Source organism: Rhinoderma darwinii, chromosome 1 (assembly GCF_050947455.1).
Source record: "Rhinoderma darwinii isolate aRhiDar2 chromosome 1, aRhiDar2.hap1, whole genome shotgun sequence".
In the NCBI taxonomy this organism is placed as follows: Eukaryota; Metazoa; Chordata; class Amphibia; order Anura; family Rhinodermatidae; genus Rhinoderma; species Rhinoderma darwinii.
The window spans coordinates 131,561,134-131,585,529 of NC_134687.1; the positions used below are offsets into that span (position 1 = coordinate 131,561,134).

A 24,396-nucleotide genomic window follows, 5' to 3' on the forward strand; every position below is an offset into this window, starting at 1 on the left:
CATTTAGCCTACTGGAGCTTTTCTGGTGCTAAGTCATGTAGGCAGAACCCCTGAGGTACCAGTACAGTTGAAACCCCCGAGAAGTGAACCCATTTTAAAAACTACACCCCTTAAGACATTCATCTAGAGTGTAGTGAGCATTTTGACCCAACAGTTATTGTGTAAAAGGTAATGCGCAGTAGATGGTGCAAAGTGAGATTTGCAATTTCCTATACATATATGCCATTTCAGTGTCCGATATATTGTGCCCAGCATGTGCCACCGGAGACATACACCCCATAAATTGTAATGTGGGTTCTCCCGGGTACGGCAATACCCTACATGTGGCTGTTATTTGCTGCTTGGGCACATGGCAGGGCTCAAAAGGGAAAGATGAGGGGGATAAGCTGTGCGGAGTGCATCAGGGTAAATTAAAAATCAAGGGATGTATGGTAAATTTTAAAACAATCTTTCATACAGAGCCCTGGTTTTTCGGGACACGTGTCGCATTGGTATGTTGTGTCCTTCCTTATCCCCCTCTTATAGCACACTTTGCACCTCTTTTGACTTTTTCCCTTCTTGCCAGTTTGGGGAACTTCTCCTGGAAAGTGTTGCCCTGGTACGATGCGTGTGGCCTCGCTTCCAGAAGTACTGGGTGCCCCTCCTTCCTGGTCGCCAAAAATTAGGTTCTTTATAACCACCTCTTGAAATTCCAGGAAAGTTCCCCTCTGGCCTGCACATCGACGTAGCACGTACGCATTGTACAATGCCATCTGTATGATGTGCACGGCCAGCTTCTTATACCACACCCTCGATTTCCGCGTAGCGCTGTAGGGCTTCAGGACTTGATCTGACAAGTCCACCCCTCCCATGTACCTATTGTAGTCCAGGATGCAATCTGGTTTGGGGGTCTCTGTACTGGTACCTCGTACAGGTACATGGGTACTGGTGTGGCCATGTATTGTTGTCAATACAAGGACATCTCTCTTGTCCTTGTACTTGACACACAATATGTTGCTACTAGAATGTGCCCTGCTCTCACCCCTTCTGAGTGTTTGCCCAAGCAGTGTTTTAGGGAGGCCTCTAAGATTTTTTCTAGCAGTGCCGCATGCCGCAGTCCTTCTGGAAGCGAGGCACTTGAAGAGCGGGACGCTGGTATAAAAATTATCCAGGTAGAGGTGGTAACCCTGGTCCAGCAGTGGGTGCACCAAATCCCACACAATTTTTGCGTTAATTCCCAGTAAGGGGGGGCATTCTGGGGGCTGAATACTGCTGTCCTTCCCTTCATATATCCTGAATTTATATGTATACCCTGATGCACTCTCGCACAGCTTATACAACTTCACGCCATACCTTGCCCTCTTACTTGGCAGGTATTGGCGGAATTGAAGCCTCCCTTTAAAATGTACCAGGGACTCATCAATGGAAATACACTTCTCGGGGGTGTATGCTTGGGCAAACCGGGCACTGAAATGGTCTAATAGGGGTCTCAGTTTATATAAACGGTCAAAACTGGGGTCATCTCGGGGTGGGCACTGCTCATTATCGGCATAATGTAGGAAGCGAAGTATTGCCTCATAACGCATCCTGGACATGGCCATACGGTACATCGGGGTGTGGTATAGGATGTCCGTGCTCCAGTAGGTCCTAATGGATGGCTTTTTTAGAAGCCCCATGTTCAAGAGCAGTCCCCAGAACTTGCCCAACTCTGCTGCGTTTACAGGAGTCCACCTCTGGGATTGGGCATAAAATGAGTTGGGGTTCTTGGTGATATACTGTTGGGCATATAAATTAGTCTGGGTGACCATTAGCTCTATAAAGTTATCAGTGAAGAAGAACTTGAAAAAGTCCATCTCACTGAACCCTGCCGTGTTAAATTTGATGCCTGGGCTGCCCGTGTACTCAGGGATTTGGGGTTCATAATGGTCTGGTGTGGGCGTCCAAATGGGGTCACTTCGCTCAGGGGTATCACTTGTTGTGGGGTCACTTCTCTCAGGGATTTCTACTATGGTGGTGGTCCTGGGGCGTCTCCTAGGGGGTCCCTCCTCTTCATCGCTGGATGAGGAGGTAGACAAATAAAATAGTGTATCGCCATCCGACGAGTCTGTGTCGGAGGCCAGAAATGCATACGCCTCTTCAGCAGTAAATGTCCGTTGGGACATGCTTGTTGTGCGAAGACAAAATTTATATACTGCAAAAAAATAAATCCCTAACTGGGAGCAATAGGATAGCACAACTAGCACAAATGTGTGTTTTGTTTTTAGAGAGCAAGTGGACTTCCCTGACACTAAAGCTAACTAGGGCGAGGGTTCCTAACACTAAACCTAACTAAATTTTATGTGGACTTCCCTAACGCTAAACCTAACTACGGCGACGATTCCCTGACACTAAACCTATCTAGATTATTTCAAGCTTCCCTGACACTAAACCTAACTACGGTGACGGGTGCCTGACACTAAACCTATCTAATTATTCCGAGCTTCCCTGACGCTAAACCTAACTACGGTGATGGATCCCTAACGCTAAGCCTATCTACGGTGACCGATTCCTGACGCTAAATTCCCTGACACTATACCTAACTACGCTTTTTGACGGTTCCCTGACACTAACTAACCCTAATACTAAACTAACCAGTTAAATTTTCAAAATTGGCTAAACTAACTATTTTTTTTTGTTTCTTTTTTTTCTTTTTATATTTTTTTTTTTGTTTTATGTTTTATATAGAAAAAAATGAAAAAAAAATCCCCAGGGACCAAGAAATGTGGTCCTGAAGACTGAAAAGTGGTCAGTGATAGGAGATCACTGACCAAAAAACGTGGGTAGAACTCAAAGAGGAAGGGAACAGGAGTGGGTAGTGGATGGGGTGGTGGGAAGCAAAAAAAACGTTGTTTTAGAAACTTTTTTTCACTTTTTTTCACTTCTTTTCTCTCTGACTCTCTGCTCACAACCGATCTCAACGCCTCGCTAACTCCAACAGGGCGTTCAGGGCGGTTGCAGCAGGATGTGAGGTCAGAGAGAGGAAGTGACGAGAATGATCGCTGCTATTGGCTAGTTACTCACTGACTAGCCAATAGCGGCGATCGGCGAGGCGGGACCATAGTAAATGGTCCCGGCCCATTATGCTGTGATAGCATGCTGTCAGAAACAGCAGCTATCACAGCTCAGGAACGCCGGGCTCGAGCACTGCTGTGCTGAATGAGACCGATCGCTGCTATTGGCTAGTTACTCACTGACTAGCCAATAGCGGCGATCGGCGAGGCGGGACCATAGTAAATGGTCCCGTCCCATTATGCCGTGATAGCCTGCTGTCAGAAACAGCAGCTATCACAGCGCATGAACGCGCCGGGCGCGCGCACCGCTGTTCTAACTGCAAGACGTACTATTACGGCATGGAGCGCGAACGATAGAGCTGCCATGACGTAATAGTACGTCAAGGAGCGGGAAGGGGCTAATACTAAACTAACCAGTTAAATTTTCAAAATTGGCTAAACTAACTATTTTTTTTTGTTTCTTTTTTTTCTTTTTATATTTTTTTTTTTGTTTTATGTTTTATATAGAAAAAAATGAAAAAAAAATCCCCAGGGACCAAGAAATGTGGTCCTGAAGACTGAAAAGTGGTCAGTGATAGGAGATCACTGACCAAAAAACGTGGGTAGAACTCAAAGAGGAAGGGAACAGGAGTGGGTAGTGGATGGGGTGGTGGGAAGCAAAAAAAACGTTGTTTTAGAAACTTTTTTTCACTTTTTTTCACTTCTTTTCTCTCTGACTCTCTGCTCACAACCGATCTCAACGCCTCGCTAACTCCAACAGGGCGTTCAGGGCGGTTGCAGCAGGATGTGAGGTCAGAGAGAGGAAGTGACGAGAATGATCGCTGCTATTGGCTAGTTACTCACTGACTAGCCAATAGCGGCGATCGGCGAGGCGGGACCATAGTAAATGGTCCCGGCCCATTATGCTGTGATAGCATGCTGTCAGAAACAGCAGCTATCACAGCTCAGGAACGCCGGGCTCGAGCACTGCTGTGCTGAATGAGACCGATCGCTGCTATTGGCTAGTTACTCACTGACTAGCCAATAGCGGCGATCGGCGAGGCGGGACCATAGTAAATGGTCCCGTCCCATTATGCCGTGATAGCCTGCTGTCAGAAACAGCAGCTATCACAGCGCATGAACGCGCCGGGCGCGCGCACCGCTGTTCTAACTGCAAGACGTACTATTACGGCATGGAGCGCGAACGATAGAGCTGCCATGACGTAATAGTACGTCAAGGAGCGGGAAGGGGCTAATACTAAACTAACCAGTTAAATTTTCAAAATTGGCTAAACTAACTATTTTTTTTTGTTTCTTTTTTTTCTTTTTATATTTTTTTTTTTGTTTTATGTTTTATATAGAAAAAAATGAAAAAAAAATCCCCAGGGACCAAGAAATGTGGTCCTGAAGACTGAAAAGTGGTCAGTGATAGGAGATCACTGACCAAAAAACGTGGGTAGAACTCAAAGAGGAAGGGAACAGGAGTGGGTAGTGGATGGGGTGGTGGGAAGCAAAAAAAACGTTGTTTTAGAAACTTTTTTTCACTTTTTTTCACTTCTTTTCTCTCTGACTCTCTGCTCACAACCGATCTCAACGCCTCGCTAACTCCAACAGGGCGTTCAGGGCGGTTGCAGCAGGATGTGAGGTCAGAGAGAGGAAGTGACGAGAATGATCGCTGCTATTGGCTAGTTACTCACTGACTAGCCAATAGCGGCGATCGGCGAGGCGGGACCATAGTAAATGGTCCCGGCCCATTATGCTGTGATAGCATGCTGTCAGAAACAGCAGCTATCACAGCTCAGGAACGCCGGGCTCGAGCACTGCTGTGCTGAATGAGACCGATCGCTGCTATTGGCTAGTTACTCACTGACTAGCCAATAGCGGCGATCGGCGAGGCGGGACCATAGTAAATGGTCCCGTCCCATTATGCCGTGATAGCCTGCTGTCAGAAACAGCAGCTATCACAGCGCATGAACGCGCCGGGCGCGCGCACCGCTGTTCTAACTGCAAGACGTACTATTACGGCATGGAGCGCGAACGATAGAGCTGCCATGACGTAATAGTACGTCAAGGAGCGGGAAGGGGCTAATACTAAACTAACCAGTTAAATTTTCAAAATTGGCTAAACTAACTATTTTTTTTTGTTTCTTTTTTTTCTTTTTATATTTTTTTTTTTGTTTTATGTTTTATATAGAAAAAAATGAAAAAAAAATCCCCAGGGACCAAGAAATGTGGTCCTGAAGACTGAAAAGTGGTCAGTGATAGGAGATCACTGACCAAAAAACGTGGGTAGAACTCAAAGAGGAAGGGAACAGGAGTGGGTAGTGGATGGGGTGGTGGGAAGCAAAAAAAACGTTGTTTTAGAAACTTTTTTTCACTTTTTTTCACTTCTTTTCTCTCTGACTCTCTGCTCACAACCGATCTCAACGCCTCGCTAACTCCAACAGGGCGTTCAGGGCGGTTGCAGCAGGATGTGAGGTCAGAGAGAGGAAGTGACGAGAATGATCGCTGCTATTGGCTAGTTACTCACTGACTAGCCAATAGCGGCGATCGGCGAGGCGGGACCATAGTAAATGGTCCCGGCCCATTATGCTGTGATAGCATGCTGTCAGAAACAGCAGCTATCACAGCTCAGGAACGCCGGGCTCGAGCACTGCTGTGCTGAATGAGACCGATCGCTGCTATTGGCTAGTTACTCACTGACTAGCCAATAGCGGCGATCGGCGAGGCGGGACCATAGTAAATGGTCCCGTCCCATTATGCCGTGATAGCCTGCTGTCAGAAACAGCAGCTATCACAGCGCATGAACGCGCCGGGCGCGCGCACCGCTGTTCTAACTGCAAGACGTACTATTACGGCATGGAGCGCGAACGATAGAGCTGCCATGACGTAATAGTACGTCAAGGAGCGTGAAGGGGTTAACCTGTTCCCGCACCATGATGTAATAACGTAATAGAATGAGGGGTGATGTTTGGAGCGGGCTCACCCGCTGAGTTTGTTCCAACGCAGCGGGTGTTAGCTGTGTATTACAGCTGACATCCGAGACTAACAGGCGGAAACTGAAATCGCTCTGTTCCTGGCTGTTTAACCTCTTAAATGCTGCGATTAATCACATTCGCAGCATCTAAGACATTAGAAAGAGGGGGTGGCCCCCTCTGACAGCTTATTGGCGCCCCCACAACGCGATCGGGGGGTGCCGTTGGTTGTTATGGCAGCCAAGGGGCCCAAGATGGCCTTTCTTCATCTCCTGTAAATAAGACAATATACTGCAACACATTAATATTGCAGTGTATTGGACCAGCGATCTAACAATATATATGTATTAGAAGTAAAAAAAAAAAAAGCCTTTTTGCCATTTTTCCTCTAAAGATACTGTAAAAAATAAACAAAATTGGTATCTCCACGTCCGTAAAAGTCTGAACTATTACAATATACCATTATTTAACCTGCACGGTAAACGCCGTAAAAAATGAAAACACCAGAATCACTGATTTTTGGCCAATATATATCTCACATAAAATTAAATAAAAAGTGATCAAAAAGTCTCATGTTCCCCAAAATGGTATTAATAGAAATTACATCTTGCAAAAAATTAAACCCTCAAACCGCTCATTCGACGGAGAAATAAAAAAGTTATGGCTCTCAGAATGTTGCGACAAAACACAAATTAGAATTTTAACAATTAGTTTCTTCCTTGTAAAAGTAGTAAAACATAAAAAAAACTATAAATTTGGTGTCGCCGTAATCGTATTGACAGCTAGAATAAAGTTAACATGCCATTTACCGTACGGTGAAAGACGTAAAAACTAAACATAAGATTGAGGAATGTTTTTTTCCTATTCCACACCACAAAGAATTTTTTTCCAGTTTCCAAATACATTATATGGTACAATAAATGGTGCAGTAAAAAAATACAACTCGTCCCGCAAAAAAAAAAAGCTCTCATATGGCTTTATCGATGTAAAAATAAAAAAATTATGGCTTTTGGAAGGTAAGGAGGAAAAAATGAAAACGAAAATCCAAAAAATGTCTGTGACCCATGTAATTTAATGGGGTTATTCTCACTGGTGAGTGTGTCCATTGCGAGAAACTCACTGCATGTCCTATTCTTATCTGTTTTTGTGGACCAGACTTGACAATTAAAGTCTATGGGTGCGTGAAGAAAACGGACAGCACACGGACGACATCTACGTGCTGTCCGTTTTTGACGCATCTGTTGCTAAAGAAATGCAAAGAAAAAAGAAAAGTGAAATCAGGAAGTGCTTGCAGAGGAGAAACACGAACGAGAAAAGCAGATGATTTTTGCGGTCGGAAGTCAGACACGCTCGTGTGAATAAGGCTTAACATGATTCATAAGGAATTACCTATAACATTGTATATGTTCTGAATTTAAAAATAACAGTAGAATATTCTCAAATAATAGTCAAATACATATACATATATAAATACAACACAAAATCCACAATTTGGCGAGAATAGCATGAATCGATGTATAAAATGTAAAGATAAATAAACCAAATAAAAAGTTGTGTAGGTTTGCAAATCGAAGTTACTTACAGAGTATGCATGTAAAAGTGTTCTAATTATAGTGACTGAAGGAAATACTATAAAACATTTATGATTTGGATTACCTTCTTTTCCAAAATCCATTACTTCATTGGTTACTTTGGCAAATTGCATATTTTTTATTCTATTATACTTCGCTTTAGTTTGCATAATTTAAATAATGTTCTGCATCTTTATTGCTCCTTTACAGATAGTAAAAAAATAGATATGATGATCTATAAAGTAAATCTTCATTCTGATTATGTATTCAGAATCTATATTTATGAGTTTCTATCTAAGAATACTTATACATGAAAAGAAGCAGGTTGTCTTCAATATGTCCTGTAACGGTACAAATACACTAGTGGCTATCTTCTATTTTGAGTACCTCATATTGTACTATAACTCAAATGATACATTGAAACAATTTGGTTTGATATTTGAGGAGACCAATGAAACTGATATGTCACTGTGAACAATGTTATAAAAATGAACAGTTGCGTATTTTCCCACTGAATGGTTTATGATCCATGACCCCTTCCCACCCGATGTTGTAAATGTGAATGGTTAACTCCGAGCATCATACATTAACGGCCATGTGATCACGCAGCAAAAACTGTAATCTTGGCCAATAAACCTTTTGCGATGCCGCAATCAATAGCGATTGCGGTATCACAAGGTAGGACGCTCCCTTTGCCACTCGATTTTCAGCGATGGCAACTGTTATTGCCGGAACGAATGGTTTTAAATGGGTTGTCCAGGATTAGAAAAACCTGCTTTCTTCCCAAATCAGTGCTACACCTTTCCACAGGTTGTGAGTGATATTGCAGGTCACCCCATTTACTTCAATGAAACTGAGCAGCAATACCAGACACAACCCATGGACAGGTGTGGTGCTGTTTCTAGAAGAAAGCATATTTTTCTAATTCTGGACAAACCCTTTAGGGCCAGCCCTGGTCCTAACAAAGTCCCCCAGGGCTATGCTGTGTGAATCGCTGTTAGGGTTTTACATTTTTACATGCACAGGCAGTAATGCTTTGGACAACATATGTATTCTACTGAATAATTGTCACGGCGCGGGGTGTGGACCCACTGGGCCGTACCACGTAGCGGGGTAGCAGCTGGCCAACAAGGTACAAAACAATGTCTATAGTTCGGAACGGGTACCTGAGGCAATGTAGACAGTAGCGGAAGCAGGACTTGACTTTCACAGCAGGTGGCACCGTGGATGCAGCAGAAGACTCGACTTGACTTTCTCTGTAGATACGATAGCACGGGATACAGCGTACAAGCAGCAGGAACGGGTAACACTGGGAACTGGAAACCACTGGGAGACCATTTGCAAGACAAATTTAGGTATACAACAACGCTCAGGCAAGGAACTAGTGGGTCGAGCCCCTTTTTATAGTCCAGCAGCCATTTGGGCTAATAATTGATGGATGACAGCTGGACGCGTACTGGCCCTTTAAGGCCGTGCGGGCGCGCGCGCCCTGCAGGAATCAGTCCGAGGAACCAGAAGTGAGTGCCGGCGTCTCCCTGGAGGGAGCTGATGCCGTGAAGAGAGATGTCCATGGCCGGGGCCGTCAAGGGGTAAGTCTGAACGACGACCCCCGGCCAAGACGTTACAATTATAATAATAATATAAAGTTAAAAAAAAGGCAAGTTAACACGCTCAAGATTCCATCAGGATTTAGATAAGGATTGTGCGCCTAAATCCTGATAGAATCCGTTCACATTCCACAAGCAATGCATGTGAATGGGGTATTTTATAGATTTAGGAAAATAGCCGGCATGTTCACTATTGTTGCAGATTCCGCTCTGAAAAAACGCAGATTAGCTCCATTGAATTACAAGTAGGCTAACTTGTGTGCGGATTTGCAGGCCAATCTGTGGCAGAAATCGAAGTTGATCAAGTTTGATTTTATCAGTATTGAGCTTAGGTGATCGCTCAGGGCCACACAGAAGTCGCTTCAGACTGAGCCATCCAACCAGCGCTCTGATGGATTCAGCTGAAAACGTGATTCTCCAGCTTCTATGTACTATGATACGTAAATAAAAGCTGCAAAAGCAAAACAGTCCACATTTTTTGACAAAAGCTGAATGCAAAAGAGATTTTGATGTTATAATGCATACATTTTATTTTAAAAAAAAAAGCCACAAAAGGTTTCCATAGCCTATCAACTTAAACAGGGTGCTTGGTTAAGAAAACCCATGTTCAAACACCTTGTTAGGTAACAATGCGTTTGTAGAGGGGACTATTAGTGAGAGTTGAGAGCAGCTAAAAAGAGTGTTTCACTCTGGAGGACGTCCGCATACTATATGAACAGCCCGTTATTTGAATAGAAACAGTGTAACACTTTCCACTGTGGTGGCGTTCTTGGGTAACTGAATACTTGAGAACTTGCTAAATTTTCCACAGATTACAGATGGCGGCTGGGGGGGGGAGGGGTGTCACGGCAGCGGGATACTCTGTGATCAACTCATTTTTGAGGACCTTTTACCAATAGGGATTGGCCAAATAGGACTACCCCTTTAATAGCTGTTTGCACCACCTTTATCAGCATTAATGAACGGCTAATGTAATTTATGTATAATCTGCGTTTATTAATTTTTCAGAAAATGATAACACCATGTATGACAAAATGGTGATACTCTATAAAAGATAAAAATCCAAACAATATTGAGTCATTAATTAATTTAATGCAGCCCATTAGAGTAACTAAATGACATAGCACAATCTTGGCTATGTATTAGAAACAATAAGATATTAATGCTGAATAACCTGCTATCATTATATACAACCATGCTGCCCATATATTGAGGGTGAATAAAAACCACTGTTTATATTATTCTGGAAATAGTACGGGTACCATGGTGACATTATATCATATACAATGCATTTGAATAGTCTTCAATTTTTTCAAATTTTGTTATCTTGAGGCCTTGTGCAAAAATATCTGCACTCAATACCCCATAATGACAAAGTGAAAGCAGAAGGTTAGTAATCTTTGCAAATTTACTGAAAAGGAAAAACTAAAATGTTGCATTGACATAAGTATTCAGACCCTTTACTCAGTACTTAGTTGAAGCATCTTTGGCAGCGATAACAGTCTCCAGTCTTCTTGGGTGTCACAGTGCGGGCCGTGGACCCACTGGACCGTACCGTGTAGCGGATAGGCAGCAGATCAAGCAGGTACAATACAATGTCTATAGTCCAGAAAGGGTACCTGTGGCAATGTAGACTGTAGCGGTCATTCAGGCTTAAGATAAGGCTCCGACAGCAGGCAGACACCCGGTGGGTGTAACACAGAAGATGCAGCGGAAGACACAGCTCGACTTCAACTCTAGATGGCACAGATGCACGGTAGCACAGGATACAGGGTACAGGCAGCAGGAAAGGGTAACTCTGGGAACTGGAAAACACTAGGAGACTATTTGCAAGACAAACTTTAGGTATACAACAACGCTCAGGCAATTATCAAGGGGCAGAGCCCTTTTTATAGTCCAGCAGCATTCTGGACTGATTGCAGATCTCCTGCAATTGTGCGTGCACTGGCCTTTAAGGCCGTGTGGGCGCGTGCGCCCTGCGGGAGACAGTCTCTGAAGCAGGAAGTGAGTGCAGACGTCTTCTAGGAGGGAGATGCCGCCGAGAACTCACATGTCCATGGCCGCGGCCGTCAGAGGGTAAGTCAGAACGACAGGCTGCGGCCATAGACGTTACAGTGGGTATGATGCCACAAGGTTTGCACACATGGAATTGGGGATTTTATGACATTCTTCTCTGCAGATCCTCTCAAGCTCTTTTAGGTTGAATAGGTGAATATGGACCGTCGGTGGACAGCCATTTTGAGGTCTCTCAAGAGATGTTTGATTGGGTTCAAGTCAGGGCTCTGGCTGGGCCACTGAAGGACATTCACAGAGTTGTCCCTAAGCCACTCCTGTGTTGTCTCGGCTGTGTGCTTAGGGTCATTGTTTTGTTGGAAGGTGAACCTTTGGCCCAGTCGGAGGTCCAGAGCACTCAGGATCAGGTTTTCGTTAAGAATATCTCTGTACTTTGCTCCATTTATCTTTCCCTCAACCCTGACCAGTCTCCCTGTCCCAGCCGCTGAAAAACACCCCCACAGCATGATGCTGCCACCACCATGCTTCACTGTAGGGATGGTATTTGGCAGGTTATGAGCAGTGCCTAGTTTCCTCCACACATGACGCTTAAAATTGAGGCCAAAAAGTCAAATTTTGGTTTCATCAATCACAGAATCTCGTTTCTTACAGTCTGAGAGTCCTTTAGGTGCTTTTTTTTTGCAAACTCCAGATGGACTTTCGTGCGTCTTTTACTGAGGAGGGGCTTATTTTTGGCCACTCTGCCATAAAGCCCAGGTTGGTGGAGTGCTGCAGTGATGGCTGACCTTTTGGAATTTTCTCCCATCTGCACACAGGATCTTTGGAGCGCAGCCAGAGTGACCATTAGGTACTTGGTCACCTCTCCTACCATGGCCCTTTTCCCCCGATTACTTCGTTTGGTTGGACGGCCAGCTATAGGAAGAGTCCTGGTTGTTCCAAACTTCTTCCATTTAAGAATTATGTAGGCCACTGTGCTCTTGGGAACTTTCCGTGCAGCAGAATTTTTTTTGTACCCTTCTCCAGATCTGTGGCTCCACACAACCCTGTCTCTGAGCTCTACAGTTTTGAGCTCTGAGTTTTTGGGTTTTATGGCTTGGTTTTCGCTCTGATATGCAATGTCAGCCATGAGAGCTTTTATAGACAGGGGTGTGTCTCCTTTCCAAATCATGTCCAATCAAATTAATTTACCACAGGTGGACTCCAATCAAGATGTAGAAACATTTCAAAGATGATCTAGAGAAATGGGAGACTCCCAAAGCTAAATTTCACGTTTCATAGGAAAGGGTCTAAATACTTATGTGCGAAATTTGAGGTTTTCATTTTTAATAAATTTGCAAAAATGTCTAATATTCTGTTTTTACTTTGTCATTATGGGGTATTGAGTACAGAATGATGGGGAAAACGCGATTTTTTTTTTATTTTAGCACAAGGCCTCAGCATAATAAACTGTGAAAAAAGTGAAAGGGTCTGAAGGCTTTACAAATGCACTGTAACATGTTTTAATTAGGCTAACCACTGTAATAAAACATGTATCCTGGATGTTGCCCAGAGAGAACGCAAAAAATGTATATGTAGAATAAGTCAGGAAAGAACAAAAAAAAACAGAGATGGGGAAAAAAAGTAATGTGTTGTATCTCTTGGAATTACCATCCTCACTGCCATCAGAGAGTGTCTCAGGAGGCATTTCTTGACTTTGGCCACGGAGCCAGGCATGATAGACAGTAATATAACTGGGGGGGGGGGGTGTTTGAATTTTCCTTCACTGAGAACGCTCTAGAGATGTTTAGTATCCGCTCCCAAAAGTGCTTAATGTGTGAACATCCCCACCAAATATGTATCATAGTGCCACTGTCTGTTCCACAACACCAACATGTTTCAGGTAAGTTGGAAAACATCAGGTGTACATTAATTGGACAATAGTACCATCTGGAGATACCATGTGAAAAAGTACAAGCTTTCAAAAGGTCATTCTGATCGAAGGTGGTATCCAATTCCATCTTCCAATTGCAGAAAAATGAAGCACTGTGGTGCTATAACTCAGACAGGAAGAGCTGATACATGCATGATAAACACCTTGGCACTGCAGAAGAGATGAGGAAGTCATCAAAATCAGATAACGAGGAAGAATATGATGAACCTGAGAAGGAATTGCAGAGATAGGATTGAAGCTGTAGCTCGAAGTGAGTCAAGAGAAGGTAATCCACCAGCAAATGCTTGAGGGGAGGAGTTGTGTAAATTTTCCGTATTAGAAAAAGAGCGAGCCGAGAGACATGGCCGAAATGCCAGATTTTGAAATAAAGATGACATGGGGCCAAGTTTAGAAGAGATATTATGCTTTGCCACACAGGAATCACATAAAGTCAATGAATGTGACACCAAAAAGTCCCAAGTATTAATGGACATCCTGTCCCGTGATTTCATCCAAGGGGCTGTCAACAGATCCACAGGAGAAAGAACATGATCTATCTCCTCCCATAGTTTTCAAGCCCTATTATAAGACCAATCCAACAGACGAGACAGAACCGCAGCCTCATGATATAATTTGAGGTCAGGAAGTCCAGCCCCACCCAATATTTCGGATTTGTCAGTACCACCTTTGCGAGTCTAGGTCTACTGGTGCTGCCTCCTGTAATTTAATGTCAGTCTTTCATGTCACTGTGATAGTATTGCAGTCCTTTGCATAAAATGCGTTAGAGCTTTTTTTTTTGCTCTATTTCAGGCCATGTTTCAATATATCTAGTGGATTCACATTCGCCCTTGATTATGCCAAATCCGAAACTTCTGAAAGGGGGCAATTATTATTTCAAATTACTGTATTTCTTAGATCAATAAAACAATTGTTCTTGTCCTGTGCTATGAAGAATTGATGAACAATCAATGTTTGTGTACATTAATACACAGCAGTATATATGTAATGTCCGTGGTCGCTGACCACGAACTCCTTCCATCCAGTCGACGCTCTTCTCTCCAGAGATGTCTGCACATACGGCCGTCCGGTTCCACAGTGACCACAAGGGTGCGCTCGTGAGCTCAGTCTAGACTTACGAAGCCAAAGCGCACACAGGTGGGAAATTGAGCCGATTCCTCCCAGAGCACCCTGGGCTATAAGATGGGCCCAGCCCCTTCCTCCCATGCCTGAGCGTTGTTGTCATACCCAAAGTTTGTCTATGCAAATGGTCTCCTAGTGTCTTCTTAGGTCCCAGTGTGTCCCGTACCTGTATCCCGTGCTATCCTGGTCAAGTGCCGCACTGAGCTGTAGTCGTGCTGTGCTGCATACCATGTCTGTCCTGCTACAGCACCCCTGGCGTCTGCCTGCTGCCTAGTCCCAGCCAAGCCTGCCTTGCTACTGTCCGAGCTGCCACAGGTACCCTATACAGACTATAGGCTGTTACCTGCGCCCTGTTGCCCTGCTGCCATACCGCCAAGGCGGTATGGCCCAGTGGGTCCATGAACCCAACGTGACTATATATCCTGTAAAATGTATTTGTTGATCATAATCGTCACTTGGCATAGTCTGCTAGCCTGAACCTTTTGATGCGGATTTAGTGGAAAATTTCATCTATTGCATTGCAAAAATCTGCAACAAATTGGGCATGCTGTGGGTTTGAAAATAAAATCCACTATGGATGTTGTACACCGTATGTGTATGGTGTTTGTTAAAACCCTATTTACTTACATTACACTGTACTTTGTTGGGAATGTTAGTGCAGATTCTGTAAGGCGGGATTCACACGAACGGGTCGCGCCCGAGCCCGAGTGCCGGCCGGTAAAATCGGGCATTCTGCCCGGCCGGTTTGCATAAAGTTTTGCATCCGTGCCGGGCCGGGCAGATCCGGACAGTGACATCAGCGGCAACTCCTGAAGGGGAATCCCCATGTGTTCGGGGATTCCGCTTCAGGAGTTTCCCCTGATGTCACTGCCCAGATATGGACAGAGACATAAAGCGCTCTGTCCAGGAGCGGAATCCCCGAAAACACGGGGATTCCGCTCCTTCAAGGAGCTAAAGTGCGGCTAGCACATAGCAGAGCGGGGAGATACCTCCCCACTCTGCTATAGTGGCGTCGCTGCAGTAGTAGCAGCCGCAGCAGCAGCAGCTGCTGCTACTAGCGGCGCCATCGAAGGTGTCGCCGGGCCAGGAAAACAAGCAGGGGACGGGAGCCAGCGCAGCGCTCCCTTCCACCTGCTGTACACTCCGGCCCTGCCACACTGTGTGCAGCGATGCCATTAGTCAGAATGGCATCAACTCCTCCTCCTCACATGCACTCTGCGCTGTGAGGAGGAGGAGATAGAGCGCAAGTGCCGGGAAACCCGGCCATCACTCGGAACACATTCTGGTGATGGCCGTGTAATACCCGGCCCCATAGACTTCTATGGGAGCCGGGCGGCCGGGTACCCGGGCGAAGATAGAGCATGTCCTATTTTTTGACGGCCGGATTTCCCGGCCGTCAAAAAATCGGTCGTGTGAATAGCCCCATTAGGGGTCTATTATTCCTAATGCAGCCGGGTGCCGGCCGATTTATGAACGGCCGGCACCCGGCCGGGAAACCCTGCCGTGTGCATGAGGCCTAAGGCCTCATTCACACGACAGGGTCCGAGTGTCGGCCGGGAAAATCGGCCGTTTTTGGCCGATTTTCCCGGCCCGTTTGCATCCGGTTTGCATCCGTTCCGATTCCGTTCCGGGCCGTGTTGCCGTTTTTACCGGCCGATTTGGACCCGATTTGCATCCGTTGTTTTCCCTGTCCGTTTTAAAATCGGATGAATTTCATTTAAATTTGTTGCCACACACAGCCCTTTGTAGATAATGCCACCCAGCCCCCTGTTGGTAATGCCACCCAGCCCCCTGCAGGTAATGCCACCCAGCCCCCTGCAGGTGATGCCACCCAGCCCCCTGTAGGTGATGCCACCCAGCCCCCTGTAGGTAATGTCACCCTGCCCCTTGTAGGTGATGCCACCCTGCCCCCTGTAGGTGATGCCACCCAGCCCCCTGTAGGTGATGCCACCCAGCCCCCTGTAGGTGATGCCACCCAGCACCCTGCAGGTAATGCCACCCAGCCCCGTGTAGGTGATGCCACCCAGCCCCCTGTAGGTTGCACCCATCCCCCCCCCCTTCCAGGAGAAGTCACTGACTTCAATGTCCATATATGGACAGTGTAGTCACTGACTTCTCCTGGAGAGGAATTCCCTGCCACAGGTCGGGAATTCCGCTTCAGTAGTGAGTGACGTCACTGTGTCCATATATGGACAGTGTAGTCACTCACTTCTCCTGTAGCGGCATCCCCGGCCATAGAGTCGGGGATTCCGCTGCAGAAGTGAGTGACTTCGCTGTGTCCATATATGGACAGTGTAGTCACTCACTTCTCCTGTAGCGGAATCCCCGGCCATAGAGTCGGGGATTCCGCTGCAGAAGTGAGTGACTTCGCTGTGTCCATATATGGACAGTGTAGTCACTCACTTCTCCTGTAGCGGCATCCCCGGCCATAGAGTCAGGGATTCCGCTGCAGAAGTGAGTGACTTCGCTGTGTTCATATATGGACAGTGTAGTCACTCACTTCTCCTGTAGCGGAATCCCCAATCCCCGGCTGGGGATTGGGGATTCCGACTTCTACAGGGAGCAAGAAAAGACCCTCCTCCTCCTCACATGCACTCTGCGCTGTGAGGAGGAGGAGAGAGAGCGCGAGTGACGGTAGACCCGGCCATCATTCGGGACACATTCCGGTGATGGCCGTGTATTACCCGGCCCCATAGACTTCTATGGGAGCCGGGCGGCCGGGTACCCGGCCAAAAATAGGGCATGTCCCATTTTTTGACGGCCGGTTTTCCCGGCCCGTCAAAAAATCGGTCGTGTGAATAGCCCCATTAGGGGTCTATTGTTCCTAATGCAGTCGGGTGCCGGCCGATTTATGAACGGCCGGCACCCAGCCGGGAAACCCTGTCGTGTGAATTCCACCTAACTGAAATTCTGCAACAAATTCGGGATGTTTGAACCTGGCCTAACATGTCTAAGGAAATAAAGTATTTTTTAATTTTAGAAGATTCTATTTCACATAATATATAATATTATACTACATGTCACAATTAAATTTGAATGAGGATTAATCTCTAGTTGGGGTTTCTGATATCTCTTCTTGGCAGAGTCACTTTAGGAAACTATGACGTTGTTGAAGAGTTCTTTGTCCTTTTCTCTTTTGAATAAATGTCTTTATAAGGAATACCAGAACCTTTAACCTATAGCCACAGTGGATGTTTATGTAACACTTAGGCCCCATGCACACGACCGTGTTCGGTCCGTGATATACGGTCCGCATGTCGGCTGCATGTCCCGGACCGAACACAGTGCAGGGAGTCGGGCTCCTAGCATCACACTTATCTATGACGATAGGGGTCACTGCCTGTCCGCGGAACTACTGTCCCGTACTGTAATCATGTTTTAGTGTGTGACAGTAGTTACGTGGATAGGCAGTGACACCTAGCGTCATAGATAAGTATGATGCTAGGAGCCCGGCTCCCTGTACTTTGTACGGTCCGGGACAAGCGGCCGACATGCGGACCGTATATCACGGACCGAACACGGTCGTGTGCATGAGGCCTTAAATCCCTTCCTCAAATACAGTATCTAGAGACATGTCTTTCACATACTTGTTTCCAAAGCATTACCTTAGCACAGTTGAGCCTACTTTTAATATCTAAATACAAACAGAAAAAAACAACAACAACCCACAAAGCAGCAAGTAGAGATGATATAAATGAGATTAAATGCACTTGTGGATGTGTGATTATATATCGGTATTTTCCATTCTCGCTTATCCCATAAGGGTATGTGCACACACACTAATTACGTCCGTAATTGACGGACGTATTTCGGCCGCAAGTACCGGACTGAACACAGTGCAGGGAGCCGGGCTCCTAGCATCATACTTATGTACGACGCTAGGAGTCCCTGCCTCGCTGCAGGACAACTGTCCCGTACTGAAAACATGATTACAGTACGGGACAGTTGTCCTGCAGCGAGGCAGGGACTCCTAGCATCGTACATAAGTATGATGCTAGGAGCCCGGCTCCCTGCACTGTGTTCGGTCCGGTACTTGCGGCCGAAATACGTCCGTCAATTACGGACGTAATTAGTGTGTGTGCACATACCCTAATACACAAAATAAATTCTGGCCTTAGAGTTGTTGTAAGAGAATATTTTTTCCAGGAACGTCACCACTCTTGTCCATGGGCTGTGCTTGATTGTCATCCTTTAGTATTGCATAACTTTTCTAATTTAAGAGGTTCCCGACCGCTGGCTGTGTTTTTACGGCCAGTGGTCAGGGTCTCTGAAGTCCGCTGTATAGACTAATTACGGCGGCACTTCAGAGACTGTGCACGCGCGATCGCGTGCACACAGTTCTGTGCCCTGGCTGTTGCTAACAGCCATGGGCACTGGGCAGAGTGTCAGGGGCCAATCTTTTGGCCCCTGAACATGTGATCGCTGTGACAACCAATCACAGCGATCACATACATTTCTACGTATAATACAGGTTGCACGCAATCGCGTGCACACAGCCCTGTGCCCACGCTGTTACCAACAGCTCTGGGCAGAGTATCAGGGATGGTCTCTGAACACGTGGTCGCTGTGAAAACCTATCACAGCGATCACATTTGTTTTATTTTGATATTTCTGGCAGCAAATCTCCTGCCTCTTTTCTTCTCCTCAAACATTGTTTCAGTGTGAGGAGAAGAAGAGACTCGAGAGAATTGCTGCCAGAAGATTACAAGATTACAGTTACAAAAAAATACAGTTACACTATAAAACATTCTCTTTATAGATAGATTTCTATCCATCTATACAATCTATCCATCTATCTTTTTTTCTATCTATCTACCTTTTATTCTATTAGAATAGGCAGGTAGGGAATATATAATGATATATATATCCACATATATATAATATATATAGCAATAGCGGTTTATTTTTTTGTTAGCGGTAGTGTATATATATATATATATATATATATATATATATATATATACCAGTTAGTTTGTGAGTTTATACAGAAAAAAAATTTGTTTAGTTGGTGTTAGTGACGTTATGGCGAGGAAGTTCTTTAGCGCTAAGGAGGCATACGCCATGCTGTGGTCTGAGTCTGAGACCGCATCAGAGATGGCGTCAGAGATGGAACCTGTTTTGGGCAGTGACGATGATAGCGTCACTTCAGGTTCATCTTCAGGGGACGTTGTCCCTGATGCAGTTGAAACTGCAGAACATGGAAGCGCAGGGCCTAGTAGCGCTGTAGCACGGGACAGCCTGGTCCTTCCAGTTCAGGCTCTTGTATGGGCACCTGCCCTATCTTTTTGGCCTAGAATCCACGGATTTACTGCCACTCCTGGCATAACCGTGGACAATACAAATTTTGTCCAAATGGATTACTTCCATTTATTTATTACAGACGACCTCCTAAATATCATTGTCCACGAAACAAATTTATATGCCGCTCAGTATATCAGGCAGAAACCTTCATCCACCCATGCCAGAGATTGGACACCCACCAATTTGCAGGAATTAAAAAAAAATGTGGGGCTCACCCTAAATATGGGTATTGCCAAAAAGCCCTCCATTAGGTCTTACTGGTCAACAAGACCCGCCCAAGCAACCCCAGTGTATTCTGCAGTAATGCCCAGGTCTCGTTATGAGACAATAATGAGGTTTCTCCACTTCAATGACAACGCACAGACCCCTCAAGTACCGATGCAAACTGTGATCGGTTGTTCAAAATAAGACCGCTAATAAATTCCCTCAATAATTTATTCCTGAAACTCTACACCCCTGAGCAGAATGTAAGCGTGGACGAATCCCTCCTCAACTTTATGGAAGACTTATTTTTCGCCAATATCTACCTTCCAAAAGGGCAAGATATGGCGTTAAGCTCTACAAATTGTGTAAAAGCGGGTCAGGATATACCACCGCCTTCAGGATTTATGAAGGGCGGGACCGCTCAATAAATGTTCCTGGATGCCCCCCTGATCTTTCCATCAGCAGTAAGATCGTGTGGGAGATAATGCAGACTCTGCTTCACAAGGGGTACCACCTGTACTGTGATAATTTTTATTAGCGTGTGCCCCTGTTTAGGCATTTGCATGCTGCAAGGACTGGGGCATGTGGTACAATGCGCAAAAACCAAATTGGTTTTCCGCAGCAATTAGTGGGGAAGCGCATGGTAAAGGGGGACTCCTGTGCTTATGCATCTGAGGAATTGCTGGCGGTCAAGTACAGGGATCGCAAAGATGTATATGTGCTAAGCACGATTCATACCGCAGGAACAGTGGCAGTGAGGGAAAGGGGGGGCAACATCGGACAAGCACAAACCAGTGAGCGTGTCCGAATAGTAAAACACAATTTAGTAAAATGCAAAACAAAAACCTGGTACACAAAAAGTGGCCATTTATCTTCTACAGGTGGCAATCCACAATTCATTTGTGCTCTATAAAAAAAACAGAGGCAGAGACACATACCTGGATTTCCAGGAGAAAATTATTGAAGGCCTCATTTTTGATGTTCAGGACACCAGAGAATGCCCCCAGTCTGAGGATGTCACGCGACTGACTGAAATACATTTCATCACTCTGATTCCCCAACACCAACCCCCAGAAAAAGTGCCGCGTGTGCAGAAAAGACGGGCACCGCAAAGATTCCCGATATTTCTGTCCATCATGTCCCTTGCAACCAGGCCTGTGCATTGACCCATGTTTTAAAAAAATACCACACTGTTCTGAATTATTAGATTTTAGTTAATTAGTTGAAAATATATTTGCCCTACATTACATTTTTATTTTTCCCCTGATTTTACTCCAAGGGTGAGGGAGGGAATGGGTGGGGGGTGGGGTGGGGTGGATGTCACGTTTGCATATTTTCTAAAGTTCATCTGCTGTAGAGCTCCATTTGCATAAACCTGCAATTTCTTATTTTAGAAAACCCCAAAAAAATTATTCCCATTATACCCCTAGATGAATATTTTGGGATCTCTGCTTCAAGAGCAGATATTTTGGAAGTGTTATAGAAGACTTCTTCTATCGTCCACCCTCCTACATCTCTATGTGATAAATAAGACACACATATTTGGTATCCCCATGTACAGGAGAAGTGGCAGAATGTGAAAGGAGATGAATTTTGTTCGTGGTCTATACTGTGTGCGAAAAATGCTGGCCTAAACTGACGCATTTGCTAAAAAATTGCTAATTTTATTTTGTTCCATCTTATTCAAGAAACTTTCAGAAGAAAACTGGACTTTCTAAAAATATGACAAACCCCTTGAAGGAAACCTTGTGGGGTCTATTTGTGTGAATGAAGTAATTTATGGAGTGTTTCTTATGTTTCAGCAGCATTACGCCCCCCAGAAAACAGTATGCGGCTATAAAATCAAATGCAGAATTCCTGGACCGAAAAAAGCCTCTTTTATGCCAAGCCCTGGCACATGCCCGCACGGTGAATAAAGAACACATATTTGGTATCCCCATGCACGGGAGAAGTGGAAGAATGGTCCATACTATGTGTGAAAAATGCTGGCATAAACTGACGCAATTGCTAAATTCTTGCATTTTTTTCCAATTTTGCCCACTTTAGAGAAAAAAAATTAAAATGATATATATACTGACAAATGCCACTAAAACAAAGCCCTATCTGTCCTTTAAAAAAAGTGTAAAATTCAAAGATGATCTTTATTCACCTGCAGAGTTATAGTCATCTAAAGAAGCGCATAGCAAAATTGTGAAATTTGCTCTGGTCATTTAGCTGTAAAACAGCCTAGTCCTTAACCGGTTAAAGGCCTATTTCAGATGGCTGTAAGGGTAAGGCCCCATGGAGCGGCATTGACAGGGCCGCGCTGGCAGTTTGGTGCGGATGTCAAGTCTCTCGTTAATAGCCACACGTTGTCATTCATTGCTGTTTACCTGAAAAAGCGAGTGGCTATTAATGCACACTTCTTGGATGAACGATTTTGCAGATAAGCAGCAGTTAACAACAACGTTCGGCCAATAGCATCAATACCGCACCACGGGGCCTTACCCTAATGCTGCCTAATTCTAACCTCTATATTACATCCTCAAGACCCCTACAATTCTACTGAACAAAATTTTTGAATTTAAAGTGGATCCGTCACCAAAATATGCTGCCATAGCTAAGGGCAGGTCCATTCTCTTATTAGCCAAAACTGCACAAAAATGCTAGTACATATTCTTTCTGTAGCCGCGTGGACTTTGGAAACTTTGCCATCAATGCCACTAAAGCACATCAATAATCCGGAGTCAAGATTTTGAAATTGCTTCTCAGCAGCTTCTTTGGAGAGTGTTGAATGTAGTTAAGGGAAATATATGATATAATATAATCGACCCCCAGTGGCCAATCCTACAGGGAGAGAAATTTTTAATAAATAATAATATACAAATAATGTCTAATTAACCCCTTAAGTTCCGGGCCATTTTAAGTTTTATCGTTTTCATTTTTTTTCTCCCCATCTTCCAAGAGCCATAACTTTTCACCTAGTTGCGTGAGGTTTTTTTCTTTTTTCATGATGATTAATAGTTTTTAATTGCACCATTTAATGTATTATACAAAGTACTAGGAAAGTGCAAAAAAATTCTTTGTGGGGTGAAATGGGCAAAAACAGGGATTCCTTCATTGTTTTCTGGTTTAATTTTTATGGCCTTTACCCTGCGATTAAAATGACTTTATTTCTTGGGTCAATACGATTATGGCAATACCAGATATCTATTGTTTGTTTTTTTTATGATGTACTACTTTTACAAAGAAAAACAATTTGTTTGAAAAAAAATTGTGCTGTCATTTTCTGAGAGCCATAATATTTTTACTTCTCTAACGATGAAGCGGTTGTTTTTTGCACGGCGACCTGTACTTTTTATTGGGCTTCATGTCTTTCGGATCACTTTTTTTTCCATTTTTTAGGGAGGCAAGGGGAGCAAATAACGTCAATTCTGGCAGTTTCATATTTTTATGTATTACTATTGTAATAGTTTTGACTTTTACATGTGTAGCAATACCACTTAAGTATAATTTTTTTATTGTTAACGTTTTATTACGCAAATAATATAAAAAAGATTTTTTTACTTTCAATATTTTTATAGTGTTAAAAACGGTATTTCATTTTTATGTTTTTTTTTTAAATCCCACTTGTTTGGTCACTGGTACCATACACTGCTGCACTTTGGGTTGAATTGGAACACAAACTGTGAGCTGGATCTTCTTACCATAAAGCAGTGCGTGACTTAGCCAAAACATCCCACAGACACACTCCAAAATCTTGTGGAAAGCCTTCCCAGAAGAGTGGAGGCTGTGATAACCCCAAAAGGGAACCAACTCCATATTAACGGCCATGGTTTTGGGTTGTCCAACAGGCTCATATAGGTTTTATGGTCAAGTGTCCACATACTTTTGGGCATACAGAATATACTCGTCAGCTTTAAATTGTGGTCTTTGCGCGCTCTTTTATTCTCCCTTACTGCATATTTCCTACATTGTGGCATTAAGCGGCTGCAATTTCCATGACACAATTATTCCCACTCTAGGAAAAAGTGTCAGATGTATGTTAATCACTAGAGACGAGCTAACCGAAACATTCGAACTCTGTTTTGGTACGAACTTTGGTATAAATTCGGTTTGGCGCGAATACAAACCTGGTGTGGTTCGTTTCGGCCAAACCTGGAAAAATCGCTAATATTAAAGATGGCGTTCGTCACACGGAAGAGAGGAGGAGGAAGGATGACATGACCTCAGACCAGCCCATAATGTATTGCAAACAGCTCTCCCAGCCAATCAGGAGGCAGTATAGGGGTGATGTCAGAGCCAGTATAAAAGGCTATGCACCGTGCTTCAGCAGCCATTTTAGGCAGAGAAGTTGAGAATGAGATCTCTGTGACATTGAGAGAGAGAGACATAGTGAGCAACACAATCCACACAACAGTGTCATTGCTGCTGTGCTGGACTGCCTTTTGTGCACCACTGACAGCGTATTGCATGCAAATTGAAATCACATTCAGAACACAAAGCAAAGCTGCTTTTTACAAAACTAGTGTACAGTAATTTTAGTACAGAATTTGGCAATTGCACTGAAAAGAAGTGGACAGGGCGTTTTTTGCCTGTTCATCGCCCAATCAATTTCAGCTTAATTTTTACTGCACAAAAGTGAATCTTTTGGCCTGTTGTGCACATTTGTTCAAATACTATACAGAA

The 24,396-nt window shown here is 44.4% G+C and overlaps 1 protein-coding gene across 1 annotated transcript in view; it reads right to left on the reverse strand.

Moving 5' to 3' along the window:
- REELD1 (reeler domain containing 1) overlaps positions 1 to 24,396 on the reverse strand; it is a 119,405-nt gene that overhangs the window by 94,604 nt on the left and 405 nt on the right. The gene's annotated exons all lie outside the window — the stretch shown is intronic.